The sequence below is a fragment of the Protomyctophum bolini genome, assembly GCF_963924005.1.
Source record: "Protomyctophum bolini genome assembly, chromosome: 5".
NCBI lineage: Eukaryota > Metazoa > Chordata > Actinopteri > Myctophiformes > Myctophidae > Protomyctophum > Protomyctophum bolini.
In genome coordinates, this window is record NC_137866.1 from 13331393 (window position 1) to 13344074 (window position 12682).

Sequence of the window (12682 nt, forward strand, 5' to 3'; positions counted from 1 at the left end):
TGCAATTTTACAGGTAAATGTCCCTCCTCCTCATTCAAGGAATGAGGCAAATGGGGAAAAAAATCATTTTGAAAGAGTTTCAGTTTCAGATTATAACTGATTTCCACCCTTTCAGTATGCAACTTCGCACCACTATAGTAAGTGTGGGCTCAACCATCACCGTGCTCAGGCGCACCTCAACAGGGTTCAAGGCCGGCCGCGCTTCTTCAGGTAAGCCTGCCGTGTTTTTCTCGCACCAACACCCAGGCCCAGTTCTCCTGATGCCCCAAAGCTGTCTGCGAACACTTCATCAATAATGAATAAACCGTGTTGGGTTCACTGAGAGGGGAAATTTGACAGGTGTTCCAGGGGATGCACTTAAAGAGAACGATCTTCAGCTGCATGCAGCAACACCGACAAACCTCCACACTGGCAGAGTGAAACCTATGCAGTATATAGCAACAACAGGTCGGCCTTTTAAGAAAAGGCAGACGCGCCAACACAGTTTTTATCGGGATGCACAGAAACGCTTTCAAGGACAAGTCGTGAGCACTTTTGTGGAGAATGGGGTTAAGGAGGGAGCAGGGTTGAAGGTTATCAACTGCATGTTTTATTGAAAGCTGCTTCAGCAACATTCTAGATAAAGAAAAGGAGTTAAAGAAAGGCATGGACCATGACCTCAATGCGTAATAGATGCGCTTTAGTTTCCCCTGCTCCTCTCATGGCCCACGAGTACACCCATTCATTCTTTTCCTCAATATTTCCCAGGCAATGAATGTCTGAAACTGGAAAATACTGTACATGGCAAAGTAACAAGAAAATAATTATTGTTTCTGTTGAATTATTGGCCTTTCAGCCTTTATGTGATAGTACAGTGGAGATTGATAGGAAACTGGGAAAGAGTTGGGGAGTGACACGCAGGAAAAGTCCACCGGGCTCGGGAACAGGCTGCATCAGACTCAACTCGGCCATCGACGCTATCCAGCAAGCATTGTCCTCAGAACTTATTCAAGATTCAATAGTCAATAGATGTCACATACTGGGACACAAGATAAAAAATTATGATTTGGTTTCGGCTCCTTGACATTGTAGTAACAATATAATATTAAAAAATTGTGAAGTGAGGGGTGCTGTTATCATCGATTCATCATACATCAGCCAATCAAATCATCACATCACATTCCGTGCTCAAACACACCTACACACAAAGCTGTGCATAAGGAGGGGCTAGCGCCCCTCAAAAATGGCTACATATACACGATAACCGCAGTACACTCTGAGGTGTATGGTGTTACATGGGTGGGTCCTATACTGGACCTATACCTATAGGCCTACTGGTCCTATACTTGGGTCCTGTTGTGTGAAATACAACACCGCTGGCTGGTTGCAGTTATAGTTCTAGCAAAGATGGTCTATTTATGAAGATGGAGGAAATTCATTGGAGCCACTAGAGGCGCAATGGCCTACAAATCCTACAAATGGTATATATAGGTGACCTAAGTAGTCATGGTTTGCTCCTCCCCGACCTCCCCCCCACCCCCTCCACTCTCCTAGGCTGACAACAACACTGATAACGTCATTTGGACGAGCATTGAGAGCTTTATTATGGCAAATGTCATGATTTCCCAAATCAGCCCCCATTATATTATTAAGTATTGGAACACACATTTTATTTCACTTGTAATATGTCCATTCAGTTCATGTTACAATATTCACTTATTGTCATCTTAAATATGGGGCCAGAGCCCGCACGCGCGCGCGCACACACACACACACACACACACACACACACACACACACACACACACACACACACACACACACACACACACACACACACACACACACACACACACACACACACACACACACACACACACACACACACACACACACACACACACACACACACACACACACACACACACACACACACACACACCAAAAAACCCAAAATGCATAGAAAACTGCATTTTGGCACAGTTGTTATTATTAATTACCTGCATGGATTAAAGCGACTGAAAAATGGTGTCCTAATGTGCGATTTGGGGAACAGTGTGAAAGGTGCTGTTTCTTTGGGGAACAGTGTGAAAGGTGCTGTTTCTTTAGGGAACAGTGTGAAAGGTGCTGTTTCTTTAGGGAACAGTGTGAAAGGTGCTGTTTCTTTGGGGAACAGTGTGAAAGGTGCTGTTTCTTTGGGGAACAGCACAATGTAAAATGATTATGTTTTCGTATTATTGATCCCACTGACTGTTCTATTATACTGCCAAAAAGGTGAAGAAATCAGATTGAGACTTTAACATTTAAGCTTAAATGTAATGCTGATGGACGAAATACAGTAGAAAATACAAGTCTGTACTTTGACTTGTGCAGATGTCTCTACCGACGTCCCCCTGTCTGTTGACATGGCCAGGATGACTTTGTAATCATATTACCAATGCATGTCTCATTAGTTTCTGCCATGGCTGAGTGTCTCGATACTCGAGTATCGACTATACTTGGGCTGCGCAACATACTTCCATAAAAGACATGCTGACTTCTATATGGAATCTGTGTACCTGTGCTTGCTGGTGGTGGTCCTCCTGTCACTTCTCATTGCAGGGTCTTATTTTTCCCCAATCAGACAGTTATATCCTACTTCTGACAGTCTTTAGTTTTTTCATTCAACTCGTGTTCTAGCAGTGTCGCTCGCTGCATATTGTCATATGCTTTCAACATTCTGCAAGTTTGTTGTGGCACTGGGTCAAAGTACAATACGTTGAATCTATTCGATCCCAATTCCCAAGGTCACCAAACAAATACGGAACGATCACGTTTTTTACGGGACGGTTGGCAACCCTATGTGTGTGTGTGGCATCTGTCACATCTGGCTGTGTCACCTCACCTTATACTGCTGTGTCTGTCTCTGTATGTCTATGCATGGGGGTGGATATTTTGAGGGGTGGATATTTTGGAAATTGATTGGTGAACCAATATTTCTCCAGCGCCATGCGCGCCCGCCCTGGACCAGAAAGCACCCTGGCCGGGCCAGGCTAGGCATCAAGTATCTAGTGTCTAGAATTCATAAAGTAGCCGGCGTGGAGCCTTTTCTGGTCCAGGCCTTGAGGCTGTGGTACCACAGATCAGGGATACTCAAATAGATTTACCTGTGGGCCACATTACAAAAATGGCAAGGGGCCAGGGGCCAGTAGATAAAATTACGACATTAATGATACTTGATAACTTCTCTCTTTCAATTGCTTTATTTTCGCAAAATGTATCAAAGTACAATGTGCATGCACACAATATGTAAATAAATAAATGTGTTACATTTTCTTGCATAAACACAAAGAGCTGTTTCCATAACTGCACAAATTATTGCACATAACATGAGTAGCTGTTATAATAACATAACATAACATGAGTAGCTCTTTGCCTGCCTGCCTGCCTGTCTGTCTGTGTCAGTGATATGGCTGACTGAGTAAAATAAAACAATCTACCTGAAAATAGATAGCTATAAGTGAAGAGCAATTTCCGCAATTTCCGCAATTACCATTTCCGCAATTTCCATTTCCGCAATTTCCGCAATTTCCATTTCCGCAATTTCCGCAATTACCATTTCCGCAAATTCCATTTCCGCATTTCCGCAATTTCCAGATTTTTTTTTCTTCTTTTTTTTAGATTTTCATTGGTGGGCCAGTCATAATGGTCCCGCGGGCCTGATGTGGCCCGCGGGCCTGAGGTTGAGTATCACTGCCACAGATGGTAGAGACTGACACATCAGTGGGTATGCATATCGTCGCTTTTAGGTGGAAACCTTGTATGTCCAAAAACGTCACTTTTCCGGAAATGGAAAAAAGAACTTCCACTTTTTCCACTTTCAAAAACATACAGATCAAGCTTAGCCTACTGCGTGTCACATACTATACGGATATTAGAAATGCAAAACAGTACAAGTATATCCAACACAAGGAGATACGAGGTTTCTGCCCCGACGATATCTTGGATGGAAGGAAGCTCACAGCCACTGATGTGCTGGGCTGTCTGAGTCTCTGTGGTGCTCCGTGTGTGAGGGCAGTAACTCCCATCCCATGCCAGGCAGAGATGCTCCCAGTGCTGCCTCTGTGTGAGCCCGTAGGACCTTGGGCCCCCGCATGCCAAACTATTATGGAGCTAGAAGTATCCTTGCTGGAAAAGCTTGAAATATGTTCTGTCTAGTCTCCGACGGGCGATTTTGTATCGCAGAAGTGGTATTTTGTGACTTTATGGCATCATTGAATTTATTTTCAATAGCCGTGAATATAAATGCTTCAGTCAAGTAGAATTGTAGAAACAATAAATAAACTTTTTTTTTTTTTTTTATATATACAAAAATTAAATTACTGACTTCCCGCCCCACCTCGCACCATGTCCCAGGTGTACATTCCCGTTTCCACTCATTCCTTTGTCATCTCAACATGGCACTGCTCTCACCTCCTACCAAAATCAAATTTGTCTCAGTAGAATGCAAATGGAATGGAATGATTCTGCATACAAAGAAGCCTTTTAGAGGAGCTATTATTTCCCTGGTAAACTGCTTTAGATGCAAGCCCAGACACTCTCAAATGCCAGCCAGCAAGTGAACGTCTATGCATGCATGTGTGCGCACGCAGGCATGTGTGCGTGTGCGGTGCGCGTGTGTGTGTGTGTGTGTGTGTGTGTGTGTTTGGAACAGGAGGCAGCAGAGACACTCAGCCATGGCAGAAACTAATGAGACATGCATTGGTAATATGATTACAAAGTCATCCTGGCCATGTCAACAGACAGGGGGACGTCGGTAGAGACATCTGCACAAGTCAAAGTACAGACTTGTATTTCGTCCATCAGCATTACATTTAAACTGTACATAAGTGTGAATCTTCGTTGTAAGACGCACAGACTGGTATGAAGGGAAGTTGTACTCACTGTGTGATAAACTATAAAAGTTAACCGTATACTGTTTATTTATCATTTTAGGCCTTTAGCAGACACAAACATCAGGGTAAATACTGTAGTAGTCACATAAGTAGTGTCGTCAATGTGTCCATGTGACAAACGTGCCCATGGCACAACTTGACCATGTCCGCAGCAAATCTTTGATTAAAAAAATAAAAACACTATAACCAGTGTCAAGAACATTAGTATTTTACTCTATTACATTATCATTGGACACCACATTACTGAAATCAAATAAGAAAATAATTGCAAGTCACTAATTTGATCCACACTGTTCATATTCACAACAGGCATGCACTCATCAAGACAAGATGCCTGCTGTCCATCGTTGTATGCTGATGTATAAAATAGGTTTAAAGTGTTTAAACTGATTTTGATGCGATAAGCAATTTTGCTGCGGGATCGCCTGGAACCCCCTCAGGGACCCCTGAGGGTCCTCAGACCCCATTTGGCCTGGGTGTCGGTCCATTAAAACAAATGTCTTCCATGCCAATGAATGACCTGATTTTAACATACCATGATGAGAGCTGGGTTTCCCAAATGCCAATTGACATTAACACTTAATAAAGACACTGCCTGACAGGTATCCAAACCTTGTGCAGGTGCAGTGGTGGATACAGAACATGCCTATGACTGCGCCTGGAAAAATCTCCCTGCAGCAGTGCAGTCTGTTTTTTAGATATTATAATGACCGGTGGATTACGTCAATATGACAATTCTTGCCACTGTCTGATTGTCTTTGTACAGAGATGGCCATGGAAATAGTAACAACTAGAAAAAGTGCCCCTCGGGGCACAGGTCTCCAATCTCCACCAGGCCAGGTCAGGTTGTGGCCTCCTGGTGGTGCTATAATAGGCCAACGTGAAAAGGGGGCCATTTGTTCTTACACCATTGATGGCAATTGGATGATTTGAGGCAAATTTGAGGATTTTTGGACAAAAGTCGGCCTCTTCGTGGCGCTATAACAGGCCATTCTGGAATTTTTGGGGCAGAGGTTCATCATTGGCATCCAGGGAGTGTGTGTGCAAAATTTGGCATCGACCAGGTTAACAGGAGATTAGCTGTTCACAGACGGATGGACAGACACACGGACGGACACACAGACGGACGGACGGAGTGCAAAACATACTCTAGCTCCCCATGCCTTCGGCCTGCTGGAGACAATAATACGACTTAATACGTCATACGAAGTAATTTTGTGGGTTACAAATTGCTCCATCTACGCCTTCCCTCTCAGCTTTCCTATATCTTAATAAAGTGAAATAAAGTAGCCTACCAGGTGTTGATAAAACCGCGACATGCTTTTTTCAAAACCATTTCACAAAAGTGTGAAGGTCAAACCACTCTCCCTCTTTAAGAAGTGCTATTTTAGTATATATGGTAATATTATTGACCACTCATTTTGTATGTGCATGGCAAACATTTTGTTTGAGGAAAATGTCCATGTTGATGAGCCCTGGTAGAGTGCAAAGAGAACATTGCAGCTATAGTGCCTCAAAGAAACCAGGATACCAGGTATAAGCATCAAACTTACCCTACAGTATACAGTATCTGTCCAAACAACATATTCTGTAGCTAAATTACATTCATACCATCTGTGGTCAACAAAAAACAAAATTCATAAACAAACACTGAGAGGAGCGCTAGGGGCCCCTACCATATATATTTATTTATCGTCTTGTCTATACTGACCGAACATCCGACGCAAAATGAATTTCCTTTGTGCACAATAAAGGACATCTAATCTGATCTGATCTGATCTACTAACAATATAGCTCTTGAGGAAGGTTGCTTTGGCACAGTCTGGCCAATTTAAGTGGCCTGAGTTCCACCAAGTGATTACATTTAGACTGTTGCTAAAGGACTAGATAAGAGACATGTAGTAAGTGCTGCGTGGGGGGTGAATAATTCCAACCTTCCTTCCTGAGCCTTGGGCTGTGGCCAAGCATATTGTGTACACAAAACATGTGACCGCGAACACTTGCAGTACCTGCAAAAGAGGTCACTTAAAGATCTACTGTACACAATTTCTCACACTGAAAAATCACGTCTCTAATTATTTTATTTTTTTAGTTTGCGGAAGTTTGATCACCTGCCGTGATGCTCTTTGTAGCACAACATCGGTCTGATCTGATCTGTCACCTGTTTCAGTTCAGTTCAGTTTCAGAGCAGCAATAAAGCACAGACAAGTGTATAGTATGCTATAGTGGTGAAAAGTACGTAATTACGTTTACTCAAGTATGTACAGTACCAGTACTTTTACTTGAGTTTAGTATTTCAATGTTTTGATACTTTACTTCGACTCCACTACATCTCCACTAGATATTGTACTTTACTCTACTCTAGGCCTACTATAATTATTTGACAGCTTTAGTTACTATTTACTTGAGTATTTTTATATCATCATTTCTTTAACTCACGACCATGTTCACATGGACAGATTCATAAATAGACAGTATAATAGACAATACATAATATTCATACAGACGTAGCAAAAGGCATGTGATATTGGTACTTTTACTAAAAGAAATCGGAGTACTAGTTTCAACCATTGCAATGCACGTGGCATCCTAAAGGTACTAACTGAGGCTCATGCCCTAATGACAGTCTATTTGTTCATGTTGCAAGTTGCATCTGCAAGAAAGATAATTAGTCTTTAGGTGGGCATTAGGGTCATGTAACACCAATATTTCACAAAGTATAAAATTACGTTATGTTAGTGAAGAACAGCACAGGATATCAAACAGTTAACAAAGGAAAGAGATCCCCAATGTCAATTTTCAAAATAATAATTTTTCCATGAATTTGTTCCTGCAGTGCAACCCATGGTACACCACCATGAATTATTCATGTTATGCCTTCATTAAAAACACCTCCATTTGCATAGCGCAAAGAGCAGTATAGAACGTAGGGCTTTTGATCCTGTTTTAGATGTCATATCATTTAACACAGAGCTGGACAGGCAAAGAAGGCACAGGACATCAAAAGACTAAAATAAAACTGATGATAACCATACAGTTAAAAAAAATCACACACGTGTGAACTGAGTGGTGCAATCCCCCCCCCCCCCCCCCCCCTCTCTCTCTCTCTCTCTTTAGAGACACAGCACTACCCCTCTCTCTGTTTCTGGCGCCCCCTACTGCTATTAATAAGTCACATACTCGTGCTCATTCAGGTACACAAACAGGTACATACACGGACATTGCTGGTTGTAGCCTAGGAGTGCAAAAATGGAAATGAAAACTCATGAGGAAATGAAAGTAGGTCAGAATGGACTCCTTTGGTGCAATAACCCACTTGAAGAAATGAATGCTGTATGCTAGAAAATGTACAGGTTGTGAATTTGGACACTCGGCATATAGGGTTTGGTATTGCTTTCAATTATACAATGTACAGCATTTGGTTTGCACTTGCAAAATATCCACCCCTCTTATATACCATGAAGTGCAGTCAGACAGCTCTCTCTGCAGTTCAGCCAGAAGGTGTGGCGTGCGGCGTGCGCGCGCGCACACACACACACACACACACACACACACACACACACACACACACACACACACACACACACACACACACACACACACACACACACACACACACACACAGTATGACGAGTGTTTCGTCATAGATGATGACATCTCACACACCCACTTCAAAGCAAAAAAACATTTCTCACTCAGACTAGGTGTCTTGTAAAATGGGAAGATGAAGTTAATCCAGTAAGGAAGCTTGGCGACCCTACTCTGCTAACCTATATTAATTGTTCCAGTGAGACTAATGCTCTGTAATTGTAAAACTCTTATGATGCAGGATGCGGGGCTCACTAGCTCTGGTCCATAGCTCTAATGCGTGCATTAGAGCTATTACTCTCAACTTCCGCCGCTCGCATGAATGCAGACAGGCCTCTACTCTTTGGCGTAAATAAAAAGAACGTTTTTGCTACTCACCAAAACAAAGGCGAGTTGTGTCATTAGAAAGCCTACTTTCCTTAGTGGACGCACTCTACCCCCCACCACACACACTGTACTTTTTGGCCAAAAGGGGATTTTGGTTCCACCGGGGGAAAAAAATAATTAGTTACTCCGCTGCGCCCTCTACTGATATTGCCCAGAGAACTGCCTCATAGAGAATATTTTTCCTCCGGTGAAAACAAATCCCTTTCTGGCCAAAAAGTACCGTTTATACGTGTGGTGGGGGGCTCAGAGTGCGTCCACTAAGGAAAGTAGGCTTTCTAATGACACAACCCGCCTTTGTTTATGTGAGTAGCAAAAACGTTCTTTTTATTTACGCCAAAGAGGAGAGGCTGGTCTGATTTCGATTTGAGATTTAAAACGGAAAGTCCCATAGCCTTACTGCGCAGGGCAGAATCGTAGAAGCAGTAGAAGGCTATGGATCAGAGCTAAGGGCTCACTATATATGAGCTAGTTTGCCCATGATACCCATTATTCTTCCTCATGCTGCGCGTCTTTGGCTCTTCCCTGTTTACGCATCTTTACAATCCCAGCTAATCCCTGATGTGCTTTGTATGACTCGCATTTCATCCCCCGCCTGCCCATTTTGTTGTCATTTTTTATACCTCCATTTACAGTAATTGTTGTGGAAAAGCCAAGATAACCTCACAGATCAAAACGACTGCACGGTCCAAAATACATCATCTGTCCATGGATCATTTCCTTACGATGACACACAGTCTAACCGATCCCGGCACAACACAAAAGGACACCTAATTTGGCCCTTTCGAGATCACTTTCCACAAATTGAACAACCTAATTGTTTAGTCCTCTCTGCTACGACGTGCAAACATTGCCTCATCACCTCACACCAGGATATCATGTTTGTGATGTTCTTATGCTACATTTGTGTGATAAACAGTCCATTAACCACTTAACCACAAACATTTTCACAATTATTTTGAAAATAGCAAATCTCACAAGATCACAATGCCTTTGCATTTTTGAAATGTTTTCACTAATATGTATACGTACGCACATGCACACATACAGTACACACACACACACACACACACACACACACACACACACGCATGCATGAACGTGAACGTGTAACTACTTGGGTAAGTAAGTGTGAAGTGAGTGGAACTGGGTTCTACGTCAAACTGTACTGGTCCTGCGATATGGGAATCAACATATACCCACAGAATCTATAGAGACTTTGAGTTTGATAAAATTCCAGTCAAAATATACGTTTCTTCTAAGTTACAACTCCAATGGTATAGGCCTAATTCGCCCCTGCAGTGTCATGTCCTCACCCGAATCTCTCCATCTAAATCACCTCATTTCATTTTCTTCTATTATACTCCATCACGTCTTAATATCTCCCGCTTGACTACATGGAGCCTCATTTTGTCCCCATTGTCTCGGCTGGGGCGAGCAGCGAGACACAACAGGGGTGCCACTTCCTCAATTAATGGTCAATCATCCTGCACCAGGATTCATCACACCGTGCCTGCCTCCTTCTACCGTGCTCCGGCATCCTTCTTTCGTCCATTTTTTTCCTCCTGTGTGGTGAGAAATCTCCTCCGACATGCGTGATTACTAGAAAGCCTCTCACTGTCCTTTCCCATTATACTTACTCAGCTGTGATGGAAGCTCATTCTGCTACATAGAAGGCAGAGGGTGAAATCCACCCGTCTATATGCCACTTTGTATATATATGTTAGGATTTGGCCAACATCCAAGTTATTTGGAGATGGTAATTTTCAGTCAGGCCTTTTTATTTGCCGCTTTAATCGACCGCGAGCGGACTGGACAGTTGTTGTACAGAGAGAGAGAGAGAGAGAGTCTTGAATCAGAATTATGCATGTGTATTATAAACATTTAATGAGGATGGTGCTGTTATAGAACCACATACCCTCAGTATCCCCAATAGACTAAACCTATAAAGTATATAAAGCACTCTTTTTAGTCGACATATACCTAATGCAAGACAGCATGGTGTCAAAATGAACAAAAAAAGCAGCGCACACATCGGTCAGTCCCTCTGGTCACCTTAGTCGAGATTTAATTTTCATTTTACATCCGCTTTGTACAGTATAATAATTAATTTATGGAGATTCCTAGATGGTTGGAGCATGTCCAAGTTTCGGAATGGTGGAAAGACATCGGTTACTACTCTACGAGAGTGCACTCACAGGACAGCAGTTATGCATTCAGTAAAGTCAATGTGTGCACACATCAACTCTACACTGATAGCTTTTGCATACATATTGACAGTCGTGACAGTTTGTCCTATATATTTTTTCAGTCTTCAGTTGAGTGTCATAGGAGAAGAAAAAAAACGCAACAATCTATTTGCGGTGACATTATTCCCACAAATAGAAGAGCTGCTCAATTAGCTATAATTATGTACAGATACATTTGATTTAGATTTTAGAAAAAGGACAGTACAGTATATATTCCTAATAGAAGTGCCAGTTTTTAGTTCTTCAGAATTCTTACGTTTTGCAGAATTTTGTACAAAGTTAATCATAAGGTGTCGATTGTTTAACTCCTATGAAGAACTAAATTGAATATGCATTAAGTGCCTTGAATAGAACCAGTGTACAGTACACATAGTGCCACACCTCACTATTAAATGTAATGAATTAGCGGCTCCCTTGCATAACCAGACTTTTTAGCTGGAAGTGGTAGGCTTGTATAGGGTGCTGGCATGGCTCCCAGTGTCTTAGAGACGGTAATGAAGATGATGAATGAAGAGGGTAAATCTTATTGTCATTTCTATTATCTTTTATTAAAGGACCATGTGTTTCCCTCTCCCCAGACAGTAGGTAGCCCAGTGGTATATATACCGTGTCCATGCTACTGATCAGAGTGTAATCAGAAAACAACACAGCGGGTCATAAAACCACACCGCTGTCACAGGGGGGCATTTGTTTTGTATAGTGTAGCTGTTCTGCAGAGTAGAGGAAAAGTTTCCAGTGCACTCAAAACAATTACGGTTCTTAATCACTAGTCATGCCACTGGGGTGCCATATATAGTGTACATGATTGTAGAGACTATTGTGGAGTTTGAACAGCTGGCTAGGGGCAGGTTGGGTGGCATGGTTACAGTGGCCAACTGTGCAAAATATGAATTTGCCAGAAATCCTGTAATTAATGTGACAAATACAAATGCATGGAACTAATACACAAAAAACTGAGACAGAAGGAAGCCCAAGGCCCATGAGTTTATACTGTACCTGTGGCAGAATGCAAGTAGCGGTTGTATTTATAATGGCCACCCTTGGGCATGAGGGAGGTCTGCTTGCAAACGGTATGAGCCATGTGTCTGAGGGAATGTACAAGTGTGAGTTGATGAGCAATGAAGGGGATGTGCTTTGTGAAGTACTCCACTATTACTTTTGACAGGAAGGTTTATTTCATACTGCAGCTACGATGCCGGCCACAGCACTATACACGCAGTACTACACATACTATAAAGAGAAGGTTATTTCATACTGCAGCTACGATGCTGGCCACAGCACTATACACGCAGTACTACACATACTATAAAGAGAAGTTTATTTCATACTGCAGCTACGATGCTGGCCACAGCACTATACACGCAGTACTACACATACTATAAAGAGAAGGTTATTTCATACTGCAGCTACGATGCTGGCCACAGCACTATACACGCAGTACTACACATACTATAAAGAGAAGGTTATTTCATACTGCAGCTACGATGCTGGCCACAGCACTATACACGCAGTACTACACATACTATAAAGAGAAGGTTTATTTCATAC